The sequence below is a fragment of the Acinonyx jubatus genome, chromosome A3 (assembly GCF_027475565.1).
Source record: "Acinonyx jubatus isolate Ajub_Pintada_27869175 chromosome A3, VMU_Ajub_asm_v1.0, whole genome shotgun sequence".
NCBI lineage: Eukaryota > Metazoa > Chordata > Mammalia > Carnivora > Felidae > Acinonyx > Acinonyx jubatus.
The window spans coordinates 93193374-93211309 of record NC_069388.1 but is presented as its reverse complement, the minus strand read 5'-3'; the positions used below and the strand labels follow the sequence as shown (position 1 = coordinate 93211309).

At 38.9% G+C, this 17936-nt stretch overlaps 1 protein-coding gene across 4 annotated transcripts in view; it reads right to left on the bottom strand.

Moving 5' to 3' along the window:
• Window positions 1-11629, bottom strand: part of CTNNA2 (catenin alpha 2) — a 1092768-nt gene extending 1081139 nt beyond the window's left edge. The window contains exon 1 of one of the 4 annotated variants that reach the window (XM_027072095.2): window positions 11296-11629. The gene's annotated coding sequence lies outside the window, so the exon portion shown is untranslated. The remainder of the gene's footprint in view (window positions 1-11295) is intronic. The other 3 variants (XM_027072097.2, XM_027072096.2, XM_027072098.2) reach the window with 3 other exon arrangements.
• Window positions 11630-17936: the final 6307 nt, after the last annotated feature.

Sequence of the window (17936 nt, the reverse complement as noted above, 5' to 3'; positions counted from 1 at the left end):
TCGTATTCTTTCTGGTATTAAACGGTTCAGGTACTTTTCACCCCTGCTAGATTGTCAACTCATAAGGTCAAGTGCTCTATCATACTTTTATGTAGATCCAGGGCTGTGTCCTCGAAAACAGTGGTTTTAATAACTTGTAAGAAAGTATTTGATGAATGACTGCTACATTTGTTTAACCAGAAATCTGTAGCATTTGTTTAAAGATAGAAAGAGTTCAGAGACCTAATTCAACATTTCGCATTTATTAAGAAACCAATGGGGGCCCAAGATTGAAATAGGGAAATACTAGAACAAAATGAAGGTATGGCTTCTATTCTTGACACAGAATCTAAAGTGGGTTGACAACACCTATAGAAAAAAAAGGAGAGAATAATTACTGTTTTAGCTTCTGCCTTAACAAGCAAAACATGAAAATCCTCTTGCCTGAGGTCCTGATTTCACAGATGGGCAAACTGCAATCCAGTTTGCCTGCCTGGATTCCAGACCACTGCCAGCAGTGACTTTCACCTCCTGTCCCAACTCTATGGGCCCCCGTGTGCCTGGCTCTGCTTGTCACTATGCATGTGCTTGCCTACTTTGAATTATCCCCCTGGATCTAGATTCTTTCTTCCTCTAATTCATGCTGTGCATTAGGATTTAAATTTCTTCCCTTTTTTTTTTTTTTTTTTTTTTTGCTAGGGTACCCTTTGTCACCTGTTTCTGCACATGTTCCCACAATAACAGACTATGGCGACAATCCTAGCTTTTCTCTTCAACCTCCTTCCCATAAGATGAATATCACGGCAGGCATCTAAATAAAATTCAAACAACACTGCTGCTTGCTTACCCAACATTCGTTTCCCCTTCCTTTTTCTTAACAGAACTGCCATTCAGTACATCTCTCCCCTTCATTTCCTACACACAGCCTAGCACTTCAGAGAAAGCCTATCTCATCTGAGCTGGGAGATCCTGATTAGCCTAAACTAGGAACATGCTATTCCCTTTCTCTTTGCTGCTGAGGGCATTGGGGATGGCCATGTGATCCAGTACTGGACAGTGAGATAAGAGATAAGGGAGGACTTTTGGCAAAGGTTTCCTTATTTTTCTGGAAGGCACACTGCTGCTGCATGATGGTGGGCTTAGAACTGCAGTAGCCATCATGCCGCTGGCTGACGATGAGGTCTAGACACAGAGGGGCAGAGTCCAGGGAAGAGAGGGAAAGCCAAGCCGAGGCCTGACACCTAGACCTTCCCATCCTTCAGGTTTCTTGTTACTTTGGCAAATCTTTTTGAATGTATTCTCTTTCCTCTGCTGCCAGCTTGCTTGGAGTAGATAGCACAAAACCCAAAACCATAGACCAGCAGTTCTGTTTTCTTTTTCAAAGAATGACTTTAAAATGGGAATTTGAATTGATGGATATTTGGGTTGTTTTTAGTTTGAAGCTATTATGGATAAAGCTGCTGTTGATGTTCATGTAAGAGTCTTTCTGCCATGTTTTCATTTCACCTGGGAGTGGAACGCCTGGATTGGGTGGTAAAAGCATTTTTAACATTAGGAGAAATGGCCAAACTGTTTCCCAAAGTGTTGGATTCCCATGAGCAATGTATGAGTGCCTCAGACACCTCACATCTTCTCCAAAACTTGACATTATCAGTCTTTTTAAATTTAGCCATTCTAGTGTTTGTACGGTGGTCTTGTGTTGTGCTTTTTAAAATTTCATTATTTAGGAGCATCTGGGTGGCTCAATCAGTTGAGCATCTGACCTCGGCTCAGGTCATGATCTCACTGTTTGTGAGGTCGAGCCCTGCTTAGGGTTCTGTGCTGACAGCTCAGAGCCTGGAGGCTGCTACGGATTCTGTGTCTCCCTCTCTCTCTGCCCCTCCCCCACTCATGCTCTGTCTCTGTTTCAAAAATAAAATAAACATTAAAAATACATACATACATACATACATAAATACATAAATAAAATTTCATTATTTGGGGCAAATAATGGAGTTGAACACCTTTCACATCTTCATTGGCCATTTGTATATTTTCTTTTGTGAAATATATCTTCAAATATTTTGTCCATTTTTTTCATTGGATTGTTTGTTCTCTTATTGAGATGCTAGAGTCCTATGTACACTTAGGACAATTAGTCCTTTGTCCAATATATAGAGATACAAATAGAAATACACAGATATAGCAAATCTTGTGTTTTTGAAAAGTTTTTTTTTATTTTGATAACATCTAATTTATGTTTTTTTTTATAGTTAGTGCTTTTTGAGTCTTAAGACATTACTGCCTAACCACAAATCACAAAGATTTTCTCAAATGTTTTCTTCTACAAGTTTATATATTCAAAGCCATAGAGAAATCTCAAAAACATTATGCTCAATAAAAGATGGAGACAATAATGACTACACATTCTCTGATTCCATCTATATCCATTCCTAGAACAGGAAAAACTAATCAACAGAGAAATAACAGATCAAGCAGAATGGAACTTTTTAGTGTAATGGAAACAGTATATATCTTGATTGCAGTGGTGGTTACAAAGGTATATTTGTCAATGCACAACCACACTTAAAATGAGTACACTTTGGAGAATAGACTCCAGAAATACACTCATATTTACATGGTCAATTAATCTTCCACAAAGGAAGAATATACAATGGGGGAAAAGATAATCTCCTCAATAAATGAATAGTCACATGCAAAAGAATGAAACTAGACCATTTTTGTATACCAGATACAAATGTAAACTCAAAATGGATCAAATACTTAACTATAAGACCAGAAACCATAACACTCCTGAAAAAACCATAGGCAGTAAGCTCTTAGACATTAGTCTGAGCAATATTTTTTGGATCTGTCTCCTTAGATGAGTACAATAAAAACAAAAATAAGCAAGGGCACCTGGGTGGCTCAGTAGGTTGAGTGTCCAACTCTTGATCTTGACTCAGATCTCAGGGTTCATGAGATCAAGCCCCATATCGGGCTCTCTACTGGCAGCGCGGAGCCTGCTTGGGATTCTCTGTCTCCTCACCCTCTGCCCCTCCCCTGCTTGCACTCTCACTCTCAAAATAAATAAATATTTAAAAACCAACAAAAATAGGGGCGCCTGGGTGGCTTGGTCGGTTAAGCGTCCAACTTCGGCTCAGGTCATGATCTCACGGTCCCTGAGTTCAAGCCCCGCGTCGGGCTCTGTGCTGACTGCTCAGAGCCTGGAGCCTGTTTCAGATTCTGTGTCTCCCTCTCTCTCTGCCCCTCCCCTGTTCACGCCCTGTCTCTCTCTGTCTCAAAAATAAATAAAATCGTTAAAAAAAATTTTTTTAAAAAAAACAACAAAAATAAACAAATGGGATTACATCAAAATAAGAAGCTTTTGCTAATTACAGAATACCATCAAAAAAAAAGAAAAAGCAGCCTACTCAGAGAAGATATCTGCAAATAATATAATTGATAAGGGGTTAATATCCAAAATTTATAAGAAACTCACACAATTCAATATCAAACAAACAATCCAATTTAAAAATGGGCAGAGAGGGGCACCTGGGTGGCGCAGTCGGTTAAGCGTCCGACTTCAGCCAGGTCACGATCTCGCGGTCCGTGAGTTCGAGCCCCGTGTCAGGCTCTGGGCTGATGGCTCGGAGCCTGGAGCCTGTTTCCGATTCTGTGTCTCCCTCTCTCTCTGCCCCTCCCCCGTTCATGCTCTGTCTCTCTCTGTCCCAAAAATAAATAAAAAACGTTGAAAAAAAAATTTTTTCAAATGGGCAGAGGACTTGAACAGACATTTTTTTCTCCAAACAAGACATACAAATGGCCAATAAACACGTGAAAAGATGCTCAACATCATTAATCATCAGGAAAATGCAAATCAAAACCACAATGAGATATCACTTCACACCTGTCAGAATGACTGCTGTCCAAAAGACAAGCAATAACAAGTGTTGATGAGAATGTAGAGAAAAGGCAACTCTCATTCACTATTGTTGGGAATGGAAAATGGCACAGCCACTATGGAAACAGTACAGAGGTTCCTCAAAAAATTAAAAGTAGAACTAGCAAGTGATCCAGCAATTCCCCTTCTGGGTATTTATACAAAGAAACTGAAAGCACTAATTTGAAAAGACATATGCACCCCTATGTTCACTGGAGCATTATTTATAATAGTGAAGACATGGGAGCAGTTTAAGTGTCCATCAAGAGACAAACGGATAAAGAAGATACGGCACTGACACAGGTGTATGTACACACACGTGCGTGTGCACACACATATGCACACACACACACATGACAACATGGGTGGACCTAGAGGGTGTTATGTCAGGTGAAATAAATTAGATAAAGAAAGACAAATACCATATGGTTTCACTTATATGTGAAATCCAAAAAACTAAACAAATAAACAAACAAAACAAAATAGAAACACAGATTCATAAATATGGTGTTTGCCAGAGGTGAAGGGATGGGAAAAGTAAGGAAAGGGGATTAAAAGGTACAAACTTCTAATTATAAAACAAAACACAAGGATACAATGTACAGCATGGGGAATATATTTAACAACTTTGCTTGGTGACAGACAGTAGCTAGATTTGACATGGTTATCACTTTGTAATATATATAAATGAATCATTATGTTGTACACCTGAAACCAATGTTGTATGCCAACTACACTTCAATAAAAGAAAAAAATGGATATAATATATTATACAGAAAACATACCTCAACAAATTTTATTTTAGAAATTTTAAAGGGAATTTGGTAAAATTCTGATGACCATAGAGTCCTATGGAATAGGATTTAGGCAGTAAGCAGGACTTCACTGTGCCTGAAGCAAAACTACTAACCTCAGAGCATATATAATTTTTAGATAAATATCACCTTATTCTAAATTTGTTAATGTCATAGAATCTTTCACAGACATTGGCATTACTCAAACAAGTCCACCATACAATGGGCTAGTCCCTGAATGGAGGTAGCAACTGACACATGCCTTCAGGCCAGGAAGGGTTTTTAAAAAGGAGAGAGAGGAAAGGATGGAAAGGTAAGAAAGAGAAATGTGTTGTAGTTCTCCCTTAGCCCAGAGACTCTGTGAAGCTAAATTTGCAATTTTCTTGGGAAAGAGAAAGCATATGCCACTGAAGATGAAGGTTTTTCTCATGTAGCAGCAGTTTATGTTTCAAAAGAAAAAAACAAATGGGACACAGTAAGAAATAAATCATTACACCTTGAAATTTTAAGGGAAACTCACAGGTAGTTATTATAGAATTTTATAGCTAGAAAACACTCTATATATCATATAGAGTCAAAACCACTTAAAATAAAGATTAAATAAATAAGCCTTGGAGAGTGTGAGGCTTGTTTAGTCATATAACTAGTTAGTTGGTTGAAAACCTGGAGGAAGAACTGAGGTGTCCTGGTGCCTGATTCAGTGCTTTTATAAAATTACAATCTCTAGCCCAATGCTCTGCACACAGCAGATATTTAGAAAAACAAAAAAACAAACAAAAAAACTTACTGAGTAAATTCATGCTAGGTAATAGGATAAAAAATACCAAGAGAGTGTAAGTGAATAGAGAGATAAATGTAAATGCAAACATTTTCCCCAACAAGTTCTGTATATATTTCTTTATGCCAATTCTGCATATTATAGGGGGAAAAACATAATTTGTGGAATTATGCTGGCAGGTATCAATGCCTGAAGAAAGAAAATGAAGACCAGCGGTAAACTCTCAAGAACTGTAAGATGTCCTTTCCTAGCAATAACTGAGGACAATTAGCTCTTCCTGAGATAGTTGAGGGGCATTTCTACCTTTTTACTGAAAGATGGATTAATGATGTTTAACAACAGTTTTCAGGCCTTATTGAATTTACAATAAACTTGAGTGAGTGTATTTGCACCAAATCTTTGTCTAATCACAATTAAAATCAAATGAGAATGTCAGCTCCTTTGGTCAAGCATGGAGTCACTACAGTTTCTGGTTAGGTTGTGGGAGACCTGACATATCTCCATCAGGAGTTCATGGCTTTGGCTGTGAAACATCAAAATGCTATAAAAAAAAAAAAAGATCTTGGATTTACTGCAGATACGTAATAAACAACATAACCCCAGTTTACACAACATTAATATATTAGAAGTGTCCTGTTAATTTTTCTATTATGGTTCTATAGTCCATAAGATCTTTTAAAATTATTTATTTTACCTCAATCCTGGTGGCATGTCCATTATTTTAAGGTAGGAATGTTGGAGCAAGTTAGGATATTACTTGATTTGGATCTTGATCCCAATCAGGCAGTTCCCACAGGTGCTATATTACTTAGTTACCCCCCCCCCAAAAAAAAGCATAAAATACCAAGATACTGAGAAATAGCAAAATAATGGAAAGCCAACATTTGATTTTATGTACATGTTTTTTCAGCTATGATCTAGTTTTAAAGAATGTTAACTGAAATATATTTGTGTGTGTATACTTTAAAACAAGTAAAACATGGATTTAATCAGCATGACAGGAAAAATACAGAAAACCCTTAGTTGAACAGGAAATATTAATTTTTCAGCTCCATAGATGAAACAAAATTAATTCATTGTATCTTATCCTGACTCTACCTCTCCATTTGGTCACCACCTTAACATATAGGGAAGAAAATTGCTTATTTTATTCCTGTTAATGCACACTGTCTTCACATCTGAAAAACAATAGTCTACGAGTTGTACATGCAGATACAGCTTGTAAATAAAATGGAACAAAAGCCCTATAAAATTAAGCTTTATAAAATCAGACTATCACTGGTGCTTTTTAATAATATGTTACAGGTAATAATCTCAAAAAGTTGTTGAATGCATATTTTGTGGTTGAGTTAGAATTCATCTCCAAGGTAAAAATTCACTTATGAGGAAAATAAAAATGTCTAAAAGTAAAGTGTGTCAAAAATCACTAGTGCTTTAAGACAGAACTGCCTAGAAGTAATATAATTGAAAATGTTTTATTCAGATATGCTGAATCTTTAAAACAACAGAATATTGAGGAAAATCTCAAAATAGAAAAATGCTACAGTCTATGGTCTGTTAAACTGCTAACTTTAACATTCATGTTTCTTATAAAATAATTTTCATGTGACCATTTTCAGTAATATTAAAACTATAAAAAATAAATATAAGAAGAGTATTTTACTATTTTATAGAAAGCAAATTGTGTCAATGGATTAAAATGGATGAAACATGAAAACCATAAAGATGAACACTAACATTTTTTTAACTTGCAGGTAAAATTTTCTGAAAACCTTTTTTTCCGATAAGCTAATATAATTTGTATCACTGATGCTGTTGGATAATTGTTTCGTGGATATATGTTTCAAAATAGTTAATAAAGACCTGTCAAAAATAAAAGTGTACCAACAGACGTAGCCAGTAAGAAACCGGCATCCCATCCTATGCAGACATTTAACTTGCCTAGTGCACACACACATTCCCAACAGACCCCCTGTTGTCATCAGAGCTTAGTCTCCCTGTAAAATACTTGGAATAGCATAATCCATACAGGATCATTAATAATCTTGAACACCAAAAAAAGGGAGGAAGGGGGATTGCTGTTATTAGGAAAAGTCAACAATAAAATAAAAATAAAGTTCCTGGAAATATAATTACCCTAAAATTACCTGCTTCATGTGTGTCAACATAAAATAATCCTAGTTATTATTTTCCAAGCTACAGTCCTGGAATATTCCTGGGTTAAGTCAAAACAAGAGAGAGTTGTGATAATCACAATATTGAACCTTTGTTGTTTAGAAAGGTCAAGTTTACTCTCTGCCTTGAAAGAAAAGAGATGAAAAAAAAAAACAGTCTGGGTCCTCACCTTGACACCAACCTAAGATTCAGTGTCTTGGGATGGGGATGGGGCTTTGGGTGAGAACTAATACAAAACCCCTGGGTAGCTAAACATTCTGTCATAAAATAGATCCTACACTACAACAAGTTGTCTTATCCTAAGTGTTAGCGTAATTACCCTGACTATATAAGTGTAACACCTTTTAATACCCTCACCAGTATGCCAAATATTCCACTAAGGAGTCTTCCCAAACACACCTTGCTGCTTCTTCGCTTTCTGCTTTTGTCCAGCTCTGGTACCCACACTGCATGAAATCCTTCTCAGGAATACCCGTCCAAGCTCCAGAACTACCGGTGAATACAATCTTTCCCTGGCTACATAAACATCTGTCCTGTTTGCAATTCCTCACTTACTTTCTCTTCACTCTTTTCTAGTACATAATCATATATTGTCTTATTTTAAAACCATTTATTCTAATTACAATAATGCTTACCCAATATATACATTATTTGTACTAAGTACTTTGCTTAACATATTTAACCCTTAAAGCAATCCCATGAATCAGAGTCTACCAAGGTAGACAACACTCTCTACTACTTAAATAAAGCATGCACTCAAATCTAAAGCTCTCTCCAAAGACCTTATTCTTTGACATTGTGAAATATGACCTCATGCAAATGCTTGCTCTCCTCTACTAGACTGTAAGCTAAGGTCAAAGACAGTGGTGTCTTTTACTTCTTTCCAATACCTCACATCACTTAGCATATGGTTGGGCAGGTTTTAAGAGCTCTGAGTGAGGGAGGCACACAGAATATACCCATAATATTTCCTACAGTGTCCATTAAATGTTCTGTTGGGTCTTTATCTGTACCATACATTCTTAAAGGTCCAGTCAACTAAAGGCAGAAGCTTCCAGAAACGAAATTCGTCATAGGAAGTCTCTATCTGTAAACTGGATTTTGGTCAGAGTAGCAGGTTGCTTTTTGAAGATACTAGTTTCTCTTCTATTTTATATGTTATTAATTTTACTCATCTGTCTCAAAATCTTGCTGTAAACAGATGTCATTTTATCTTCTATTCTTTAATAAGCTACCATATTTTGTTTTCACTAAGTGGACAAATGTTTACAAAGGAGACAAATAAATGGTACCTTTCTTTCCATAGTAAGAACAGTATTGAAAACTGAGACATAACACCCACGTCATTCTATGTGGCAAAACTGCAATAAGAAAAGAGCAGGACTGACTGAGGGGCCTTCTCCACTGCACACTCATGAGTAGGAAGCCCCACAAAGAAAGAGCAGTAGAGATGCTGGAAGGCGGAAAAGTCATTTGAGAGTAAATTAGGATAAAACTAACTTATTTTATTCATATACAATTACTACCAAAGTCTTTCACTAGCTTCACAGCATTCCAGGAAAAGGAACAACAATGATACAGAAACACCCCTATCTACAATTGTGTTCACTTTTAAGTTATGTCACCACTCAAACACAGATAGGGTTGACTGCAATTCTGCATCAGGATGTTGGTAACACTGATAATTCAACCAAGCTTCTGCCACATGTCTTAAGAATCAGCCAAGTCATTAATGGAATTGCATTCCTACCAAAGGGAGTTGAGGCAGAGGGTAGGTCCATCATTCCTAATAACACCTACTTTCCCAAAACTGATTCAGATGATTAATTGTATCAGTTCTTCATCAAATCAGCACTCAATCACTTTGCAAGGTAATTCTCTTCATCTCAACTCCTACTTTTACATGCCCATAAAATGCAAAAATACATATTGCACTACTGACATATAATAATTTAAATAAAAAGAAAAAATCAATCATTTGCTCCCTGCATCGCATCTTACTGGCAGCTTCACTGAATCCGTGTGAATTCAATCCCTCCCTACACACTCATTAAACTTAAAATATTGCTATTCCATGGATATTAAGGTTTTGGGGTTTTGTTGGTTTTTTAAAGGAGAATAGATATTACAAAATACAAGCTTCTAAATACTCCATTTCTGATTTATACTTACACTGTTTTTGGAGCTTTCTGAAATGATGAATACACTAAACATTCTGAGGCATGGTTGTCCCACCATGTATAAATAAACTTTTCAGCCACAATACTTGCAAAAAGGAAGCCTGAAAAATTACTATTAATATATATAATGGAAGGAGTGAGAGTGCAAGCTAAATAAACCAAAGTGAAATATACCATTTAGTGAAACTAAGTGGTACAAAACCAAGTGAAATTTTAAATTGTTAATAATGGTCCCGGAGCTAATTCAACTTTTCCATTGTTGTAAACCACAAACAGAACTACACAGTATGTTTCTTTTCAAAGATCTTTACAGTTCCTGTAAGATGGATGAGAAAGGCTAAGAGTATCTGTTCAAGGCTCTAATGCACCTAATGCTTTTAAAATGGTATATTTATAAGCCTGCTCATTACTCATTACTCCAAAACTATTCATTGTCCTCCTTTAGAAGTTAAGCCATAATGAACAAAAGTGTATTCTTCCATTCTTCTGCTCCCTGTTTTCCCAGATCTATCTACCTTAGTGTTCTGTATGTTGACCAAAACATTCCATAAATAATGCTGTGGTGCACACACATTAAAGTTTAGAGAGTTTCTGCTTTTGAAGGAGATAGTGACAGAACTAAGGATACACAGGTTCAATTCCAAGACAAATATTAGGCGGGTGGTTTGAAAATATCCATCAAAAGAGGCCTAGGGGAAAAGGATACAAGCGTCCACTGCCACCACCCTTCCTCTCCCCTCCCCTCTTCCTCTCTTGTTCTCTTCCTCTCTTCTCTTCTTTCCTTGTGGCTTCTCACAGAGACCATCAAAGCGGGGAAAGCTGCTAATTTAAAATTAGTGAGACACATACTGGGAATATGTAACTCCCAGGAGGAAAAAAGAAACTGCTAAAAAGGGGTGTGGGGGGTTGTTGGCAACATGTTTAAGTGACAATCTTCCCCACCCCCACCCTAATACTGCACAAATCCACAGATTCTTTCCAGACCCTCTTCTCTTTCCAGGTCCCAGTACTCTAACCAACTTGACCCTTAATCCGAATAATTTAGGGACCTGCAGGGCATCCGCTGTGCAAGAGTGTATCTCTCGGTATATGTGCCCAATTTTCTGGAAGCCCCTGAATCCGGACAGTTGTAGCAAGCAAGGCATCTCCCACCGGGTAAGGGGTGAAGAAAGGGGGGAAGAGATGGAGTCAACAGGAAAGGATGCAGAGCAGAGCTTGAGGGCGAGTGGCTGAAAGGAAGATAGGGAAGAAAGAAAGGGTGGGAAGGAAGTGGGGCTGGGAGAGAGGAAGAAAGGGATGAAAGAAAGGCTGGAAGAGAGAAAGGAGGGGAGAGGAGAGAGGGATGTTGGGAAGGATGAGGGCGGGAGGGTTGGGGAGCGGGGAGGGAGGGGAGGATGGAGAGGATGGGAGGGAGGTAGGGAGGGAGGGAGGCAGGCAAGGATGGAGGATGCTCTGCCCAGGACTCACCTCTGTGGGTCGGTGGGAGTTTCTCGCCTCCTCCTCTTTTTCGCCCGTTCCCAACAGCTGGAGGGGTAATCACAGAAGGGACTGGAGAGGCGGCGGCGGCGGGGACGAGGGCAGCAGCTGCTGCAGCCGCCTCTGGCCGAGGTGCGGTGCCTCCTGCTCCGCCCGCCAGCCCGGGTCTCCGCCTTACTCAGGGCTGGAAGCGAAGCCGCTCCCCCCTCCCCCCCGCCCGCCCCGCGTCCTGCCCAAGCGCGAGCGGCAGCGGCCCGGATCGCCGCTAGGGGAGACGGGCAGTGCGCAGGCGCGGCCGCTTGCTCGCTGGCGCGCCCCCGTGGCCCCCGTGGTCCCCGCGGCTCCGAGGGGCTGGAGGAGGCCAGGGGTAAGGGGAGACGCGGGCGCGCACGGCCTAGGGAGCGTCGAGCGGGAGGGGCAGGGGCGGAGCTGGGGAGGCGAGGCTAGCTCCACGCCGCAGGTGGGGGGAGGGGACGACAGCGAAGGGGCACCGCCGAAGGGCGCAGGTGCCGTGTCCATGACAACCGCGTTACCCTTCGGGAGGGGACGGGGAGCTGAGTGGCCGGAAGCTGTGAGGACCGGGTACTGAGACACCGTACTAGAGAGGTGCTGAGGAGGGCGGTGGGAGAAGGGGACTGGGGTTGCTGAGTAGGAAGAAAGGGTGAGCCCAGAGAGGGCACGGACACTTGGCAGGAGGAGGGCTGGGCCTAAGTGCAGCGAAGGTAGAGCTTGACAGGGGCTGTAGGTTTGTTGGGACCTGGAGTACCCAGGGGAGGAGGATTGGACTTTAAAATAGGACCTGGAAGAGGATGGAAGTGTTAAAACAACTTGCTCATTTCATGAGCCTTTGTTGAGTGCTGTGTATGTGGAAGGCATTCTAATTCTTTTGATTCAAAGATAATTACTAAGCCTCTAATTTGCACCGGCCACTCTACTTAAGCATTTCAAGACATCAAAAAATGTTTAATATTAGGTGTTTGTCCTCGCGGAGGTTATACTTTAGTTGGGGAACTTAACAGAGAATGTAGGGGGTATATGCTCTGCCCATCACCATCAACTGGGGCTGGAATGTAACTGTTACAGAAACGCTAGAATTGAAGAAGGTACAAGCTACATCCGATGCATAACATAAGTTACAGTTATCTTTGTTCCGCTACAATGCTAAGTGACTTTTTTTATTTTTTAATCAAGAGAGAAAAATAAAGACAAACCCTATGTCAGTTTGGGAAGACACAAGTGATGCTGCATTCACAACCCGCTACATGTCTGGTCTGCTCGCCCACCAACATCAATGTGTTTATTCATGCCAACCTTTGTACAACCTTATATCACTTGGTACACGAATTTTTTAAACTCCTTTCTTGGCTATGCCAGCTATGTTATATATCCCCTTCTTATTCCTAAGATGGCATCTGTAGTTGTTTGAAAATATCAAATCCAAGTGCCTTATTCTATCCAGGCAATGGCTTGAAAGCCCTATATCTATTCATTTATCTTTTTTCCCCCAATAACTCCTTGCCTTATATTTTCCTTGTCACCACCACTGTACCACTTTAAAAATTCCTGAGAGAAAGTGCACAGGCGTCAACAGAGTACACTTAAGAAAAACCTCCTTAGCCAACAACGACGTTTCAGGACCACGGACAGTGACACCGCATGTTCCTCTCCCCAAGCTTTTTCCTTAGGCTCAGCCTATGGAAACAGTAGAGACACTACAGGACATACAGGGTGTGCTTCAAGAAGTAAACGCTGAACACCAAATGATCTGTGCCAAAAGATATGAACAGATTGGAAGAAGGAAGAAGCATACCATGAGCTGGAGTAGGTAGGAAGAAAGTAAGCCCTTCAGCTAGATTTGAAGAAAGAATTAGGTAACATGTGGGGAGACATCACAGGACCCTAAAGTGGTAAGAGGGGAGAAAAGTTAGCCAGGGAGGTGTTTGAATAAAAATAGGGATACTTCATAGTACTACTGCACAGTATCTTCCTGAAGGCAGAGTAAACCGCTGGTTTAATTGGTCTAAGAATATGGAAAGAATAAAGCAGTCCCACTTAAATAAGGTAGAATACTATCTCAAGGACTGACACTTTTTTGTTATTAATGTGAGTTTTCATTCTCTAGTCAGGCTGGAGGGGTTAAATATAAAAACACAGGCCAAGAGTTATCAGATAAGTTCAACTCTTTAACACGGAGAGGATTCAGTTATAATTTTGTGAATTGTGTAAAATCAGGCTTAAATTTACAATTGTTTTAATTGACAGAAAAAAAAATAGATCCAGTGTTGTCTTATCAAAATGAGATTTCCCTCATTATTGTTTTGTAGTGATTTTCAAAATGGCTAGATATTTTTCAAATTTCTTTATTTATATTGAGAGAGAGAAAGAGAAAGAGAGAGAGGGAGAGAGGGAGAGAGGGAGACAGGGGGGGAGAGAGAGAGAGAGAGAGAGAGAGAGAGAGAGAGAGAGAGAGAGAGAGAGAGAATCCCAAGCAGGCTCCATGCTGTCAGCAAGGATCCCAACTCAGGGCTCAATCTCATGAACCAGGAGATCATGACCTGGGCCAAAATCAAGAGCTGGAGGCTTAACCAACTGAGCCACCCAGGAAGCCCAAAATATTATTATTGAGAAATCTTTAAAAGTCATTTGTAAAATATAAGGTTTTGTCCATGCAATTGCTTTAGAGCTAACAAAAAATAGCATAAAAGCCATCCTTTATTTCTCAGACCCTTGATCTCTTCCCTCACTCTTCCTTCAAAACGTGCCAAATTATTGTCTGTCAGTCAGATAGTGATAAGAAATTATCCAGGCAATGCATTTAAGTCCCCAGCAGGCAAATGGCAGCTGAGATTTTTGTTCCCTGCCTCCAAAGGACTTACTAATTCTTCTATGTTCTGGATGAAGGGGAACCTTCACCACTACCTTCCCCAATGGAAACATACAAATTGAGTATGATTTTAGCTGTATTTATTTCTCTCTGGTAACAGTCTAAACATCCTTGTATAAATAATAGATATCATTGGATATTGAAAAGCTATCATTTTATTTGTCCCCATTCTAAGGCAAGGGGATACTTTTTCTTTACCTTTATTTCTTTTGTTTTGAGACTATGTGTGAATATGTCTGTTTCCATTTTTTTTAAGTTTTGTCCTTCATTTCAATGACATAAACAGATACAGTCCTCAGAAAAACAAGCAGTTTCCCCTCCTACATTCATATTAAAGATTTATACCAACATAGATAACAAAAAGTATATCATTGTGGGCAAATGGAAAAAATATTGTATATAATTAAAATACAATTTAACCTACAATACCATGACATCTAGATTTGTGGAGTAGACTCCAATACTGACAATTCTAAGTAAAATTATTCCTCACGCTTATACATTCAAATGTTAGGTCACTACACATTGGAAGGAACCCTCGTTCAGTCTGTTGGCTCCTGAAATTTCTCTATCAAATCCTCCTGAGCAATTCATTTTTTAGTAGATAGAAGTTTTAAGTTCACAGCAAAATTGAGCAAAAAGTACCTAGAGTTTCTGTATACCTCCTGCTGCCAATAAGCAAACCCTCCTCCCCCACTATTGACATCCTGCACCACAGCGTTACACTTGCTAAAAGCAATGAACCTACATTGACACATTGTTATCAAAGTCCACAGTTTACATTAAGGTTTACTCTAATACATTCTATAGGTTTCGACAAATGTATAAATGATATGTATCCACAGTTGTGGTATACAGAATAGTTTCATTGTCCTAAAAATCTGTACTCTGCCTATTCATCCTTCCCTTCATCCTAACCCCTGGCAACCATTGATTTTTTTTGTTTTTACTTATCTATAGATTTGCCTTTTCCAGAATATCATATAGTTAGAAATCTACAGTATGTAGCCTTTTCAGATTATCTTCTTTCACTTAGTAAATATGCATTTAATCCAAATTAAATGTCTTTACATTTAATTCCTCACTGTCTTTACAGCTCACTGTCTTTACAGCTTCGTAGTTCATCTCTTGTTAGTGCTGAATAATATTCCATTGTTTATATAGCCTCCTACTAAGTAACATCTTGGCTGAGTCCAAATTTTGGCAATTATGGATAAAAATAATATAGACATTTTAATTTTTAATAATCTTCTAAATATCTCAGACCCTCTTACAATATTTGTTACATATGAGTCATACCCCAGAATTTCTTCTTATATGATTCAGCTTGTTCTCACAAACCTAAGCAGATTTCATCTCTTGTCTAAAATATATCAGTGAAACTCTCTCTGTTGTTGTTATGTACTATTTTCATTATTTTTTTTATTTTTAAAGCTCATTTATTTATTTTAAGGGGGGGGGGGCGGCAGGCAGAGAAACAGGAAGAGAGAGAATCCCAAGCAGGCTCCACACTGTCATCACAGAGCCCAACGTGGGTTCCATCTCACGAACTGTGAGATCACGACCTAAGTCAAAATCAAGAGTTGGATGCTCAACCAACTGAGCCACTCAGGCACCCCATGTACTCCTTTCATTATTAAAAAGCAAACAAACATTAACTTGTTTCAGAATTCTTGTTTTCTACCTGTTCTATGAACTCTAACTTTTCTTTTTTTTCCAAACATATCTATTATTTGTACATTTCTATCCCTAGGTACATGTGCATGTGTATACTGAATGGTGTTATACTTTTTTTATGCACACACCATTTTTATAAGTAAATATAATAAATGCTTAGGAAACACATATGTAAATTTTCTACCTTTTTTGTTTTGAAACATTACAACTGTGACATTATATAGATAGAATTTGGTAGGCAAAATAATGGACCCTTAAAGACTTCCATGCCCACCCCCTTGAATTTGTGAATATATTATGTTACATGACAAAGGGAACTTTGCAGAAGTGATTATAGTTAAATAATTTGAGAAAGTGAGATTATCCTGAATTGTCCAAGTGGGTTCAATACAACCACATGTCCTCTTAAATTTGGAGAATCTACAGGGCATGTGGGTGGCTCAGTTGGTTAACTGCCAGACTCTTGATTTTGGCTCATGGTTCCTGAAATCGATCCCCGCATAGGGCTCCTTGCTGAGAGCATAAACCTGCTTGGGATTCTCTGTCTCCCTCTCTCTCTGCTCCCCCTCTGCTCACGCTCTCTCCAAATAAATAAACTTTAAAAGAAAAGTGGAGAATCTTTCCTTGACTAGAGTCAAGAGATATATTAGAAAGATGAGACAGCAGAAGAGTCACAGAGATTCCAAGCATGGGAGTGACTTAAGTGACTTTGCTGACTTTGAAGGGAGCCATAAGCCAGAAAATAAGGGCAGCCTCTAGATGCTAAGAACAACTCCTGGCCAACAGCCAGCAAGGAAACAGACCTCAGTCCTACAACTACATGGAAGTGAATTGTGCCAACAACCTGAACAAGCCTAGAGATGAATTGTTCACTAGAGCCTCCAGAAAGGAACACAGACCTGCCAACACTTCGATAGTAGCTCTGTGAAACTCTAAGTAGAGAAACCAGTTTAACCCATTAGACTTCTGAATCACAGAACTGTGAAATAATAAATTTGCATTGTTTTAAGCTGCTAAGTTTGGGGGAATTTAGTGATGGAAATCTAACATGTGGAAATTCTGTATCAGTTACCTTATCTGCAAAAAAATAAAGGAGCAACTTCACTGAATGGCCATGATGAGTGCCTTTAAATTCCAGTATTACCACAGTCTAGTTTGTGATACTGGGAAGTTACATAATGTTTATAAGACTTAGTTTCACAGTCTGAGAAATGGTGGTAATTTTTATCTATTTTCCTTTGTTGTGAGAAATAAATGAAATAATACTTGTCAAGTTTCCAGCACACTGTTTTCCATAAGAAGATGTTGTATTCTTCCTTTAGTTAATATTTCTGAGTAAGTGAAGCAGACATTAAAATAAAATTATTCTTTGGTATATTTTGACAATTTTGGATTTCATTCCATTATCTTTTATTTCCAAAGTATCTTTTAAAAAAAGATAGGGGCACCTGGGTGGCTCAGGCGGCTAAGGGTCCAGCTTCAGCTCAGGTCATGATCTCACGATCTGTGAGTTTGAGTCCCGCATCAGACTCTGAGCTGACACCTCGGAACCTGGAGCCTGCTTCAGATTCTGTGTCTCCCTCTCTCTCTACCCCTTGCTCACTCACAGTCTGTCTACCCCTGTCTCCCTCTCTCAAAAATAAATATTAAAAAAATTTTTTTAATTAAAAAAAATTTTTTAATAAAAAATTTTTTAAAGATAAAATAGGCTGTAATATCTTCTCATACTAAATGTGTCACTTCCATCTTCAGGTTCCCTAATAGACCCACTTAACCCTTAGAAAAAAACTAAGGCTATTGCTTATTACATTTCAAAATTGTATCATTTTACTCACAGCTGTTACCCTGGAACAGAATTTTCCAAACTCTGCTCTAAGGAGGAATAATTCCTGTCTGCATTTTTTCACAGTAGCAAGTAACTGTAATTCAACTGGATTTAGTCTGAGCAAAAGGGAGATTTGGGTTCACATATCTGAGAAGTCTAAGAGGTGTCTTAATGAGACTCAGCTAAATCCAGGAGATCATCAGAAATATTAATTATGTTGGGGGTACCTTAGTGGATCAGTTGGTT